Genomic DNA, 3300 nt, shown 5'->3' with positions numbered 1-3300 from the left:
AAAGGGGAGAAAGGTCGGGAACTATAGGCCAGATAGTTTAATACATAATTTTGGCCAACCGCAGGAATCAATTATCAAAGAGTTAATACCTTCAGGAAAGCCGAATATAATCAAGCTGAGTTAACATTGTTTTACAAAGTTTAATTATGCTTGACAAATGTTCTTGAGAATGTAACAGGGAGTGGAGAAAAAGGGTAACCTGGAGGTGCAGTGTATTCAGATTTCCAACATACATTTGACAACGACCCGCATTAGATACTGAAGCATAAAGTAAAAGACCATGGAATTGGAAGAAGTGTATTTGCATGAATTGAAAACTGGCTGACACATAGCAAAAACATAGTTGGAATAAATGGGTCATTTTCCGAGTGGCAATATATAAGGAATGGAGTACCAAAGTGATCAACTCCAGAACTCCAGTTGTCCACTATTTATTTAATGACCAGGAGAAAAGAACATAATGTACGATTTCCAAATTTGGTGATCAAACGATCATAGATGGATATGGGGATATTTTGAATCTGCAATGGAACATAAATAGTTTGGGTAACTTGGCGATACACTGGCAAACTTAGTTTAATGAGAGGAAGTGTGAGCTCATGCACTTTGGGAGGAGCAATCAAAAGGCAGCATACTCTGTAAATGGAGAGAGACTACCGGCAGAACCTTACGTCCTCTCTCCTCCCGAAACCTTAAGATTCCGCCCGGGGTCCTCGAAAATTTTCCTGTTCCTCCCCTCCCTTCAATTCCCATTTCCAGTGGGAGAGTAAAAATCGCCCCTGCAAGTGACTCAAGTCCAGACCGATTTAGTTGTTCCAGTGCATTTATCACAAAGGAAACTGGCAGGCATGTCCAAGAAATAATTAAGAAGACAGATGGCGTTTTGTCCTTCATTGCACTGAGGTTAGATTTTAAAAGAGGGAGGTTCTTTTTTACCATTGCGCACGTGTTGGTAGGTCTCATCTGGAATACTGCGTACCGTTTTGTCCACGAACCTAATACATTCTATGATAACATTCGAAGAAGTGCAAAGAATATTCACCAGGCTAATTCCTGGGATGAGATTGCTGTCCTACAAAGACCGACTAAATCTATATTGTATATTCCTTCGAGTATAGAAGTGACCTTTTTCAAACATGTAAGATCCTGTGGCAGCTCGAGGGTAGATGGTGAAAACCTTTCTCTAATGGGAAAGTTTGAAACAAGGGGAAATAGCTCAGCTCCAAGGTAAAGTGCAGGTCATTTAAAGAAGGTCTACATCTAATTTTCTTCTCGCTGATGGTAATGCATCTCTGGAATTCTCTGCCACAAAGGATGGCCAATTTTGAATCATAAGAAGCGTTTAAAGTGAAGGTGGAAAATCTTTGATAGCTCGAGGAATAGAGGGCGATGTGGAAATGACACAAAAACAGGGTTGAGGCCGGCATAGACAAGCCATTGTTTTGCATGGCGGGGCAATTTTTAGGAGTGGTGGCCTACCCCTGCTTATTTTTTGTTGTATCTGAATCAGATAAGTATCCTCATTCCCCTAAAGAATTTGATTAACCTAATCATCTTTATTTAGTGTCTAAAATAACATTGATTTCAATAGATTGGAACATTTTTCACCTGATTTGCCAAGGGAGCTGAAATGGACAAAATTCATGGACGTTAATGTTAGAAAGTTTTTCTGCCAGGTAAAGGAATGGATGTATGCAGTAGTTTCTCAACGGTGAAAACACAGAATACAATTAGGGGCGGCACGGTAGCACAGTGGTAAGCACTGCTGCTTCGCAGCTCCAGTGAACCTGAGTCGATTCCCGACTCGGGTCACTGTCTGTGTGGAGTTTGCACATTCTCCTCGTGTCTGCGTGGGTTTCCTACGGGTGCTCCGGTTTCCTCCCACCGTCCAAAGATATGCGGGTTAGGTTGATTGGCCATGATAACAAAATTGCCCTTCGTTTTCTGAGATGCGTAGGGTAGAGGGATTAGTGAATAAAATATGTAGGGATATGGGGGGAGGGCCTGGGTGGGATTGTGGTCGGTGCAGTCTCGATGGGCCGAATGGCCTCTTTCTGCACTGTCGGGTTCTATGATTCTATGATGATTATTCTATGAATTAAGTACATTACACATACATAGAACGATTTTGAGCTTGTCCCAGAATTGTAACATTTAAAGCCCAGGTAAGGAAGGAGAATGTCCAATCAGATATTTCCAAGACAAAGTGAATTGCGTTTGGTTTAATGCCGCGATCGCTAAAGTGGGATAAAGCTTTTAAAAATGTGAGAAAACTCATGAGCAGACTAACGTTCTGAAATAGAATCAATCATTCATAGAAACCCGACAGTGCAGAAGGAGGCCATTCGGCCCATCGAGTCTGCACCGACCACAATCCCACCCAGGCCCGACCCCCACATATTTACCCGCTAATCCCTCTAACGTAAACATCCCAGGACTCTCAGGGGCAATTTTTTACCTGGCCAATCAACCTAACCCGCACATCTTTGGACTGTGGGAGGAAAACGGAGCACCCGGAGGAAACCCACGCAGAGAATGTGTAAACTCCACACAGACAGTGACCGAGCCGGGAATCGAACCCGGGACCGTGGAGCTGTGAAGCAGCATTGCTAACCAATGTGCTACCGTGCCGCCCATATAAAGTGGCATTCCCTGACCGGGAATTGAACCCGGGCCGCGGCGGTGAAAGCGCTGAATCCTAACCACTAGGCCACCAGGGAAGTTATATTCCTGTAACGATTAGGTGAGGGCAAGTATTAACGATCGAAAAAAGAGTACCAGTACTTTTCTTGGGATATTTGGTGACACATATGGCGTCTCACATAGGCACTAACATGAGGGGATATGGTCATATTGGCAGAGAACGAATACAAAAATGTGTTGATCAAAAATATGCCCCTTTTCGAGGGAAAAAGTGACGTTAATTAACAAATGAATATGCTCGAAGCAAAATACTATTTGAAATGAAACAATATATTTTCACTGTAATACTTCTGGACATTTAAATTTTTTTTGATGGAAATTAAAGGGGAGACACGTTGTAATAATAGGAACATATATGTGACCAGAGAAAGAGTTCTCTCAGGAAAGGAAATGATTAGTCTACCAACAGAAGTGGTCCACGTGGGTCAGACCTCGAACAATGATGAGACGGAGTACAGGAAAGATATATTTTACCATGTTTTATTCTGAGTGCTGGCGGACTTGAAACTCGAAATCTTTCCATCCGTTTTGTGGGAGCGTTCCGAGCCCATCCCCCCTAGCCCCCAGCGACAGGCACTCTGCATGTAAAAATATAAG

General features: G+C 42.9%; 1 non-coding gene across 1 annotated transcript; it reads right to left on the bottom strand.

The window, feature by feature from the left end:
• Positions 1-2648: 2648 nt before the first annotated feature.
• Positions 2649-2720, bottom strand: trnae-uuc (transfer RNA glutamic acid (anticodon UUC)). The gene has a single exon. It is a non-coding gene; the product is annotated as a tRNA-Glu (tRNA).
• Positions 2721-3300: the final 580 nt, after the last annotated feature.

This window comes from Mustelus asterias, chromosome 8 (assembly GCF_964213995.1).
Source record: "Mustelus asterias chromosome 8, sMusAst1.hap1.1, whole genome shotgun sequence".
In the NCBI taxonomy this organism is placed as follows: domain Eukaryota; kingdom Metazoa; phylum Chordata; class Chondrichthyes; order Carcharhiniformes; family Triakidae; genus Mustelus; species Mustelus asterias.
This window is presented reverse-complemented; position numbering and strand designations above follow the sequence as displayed.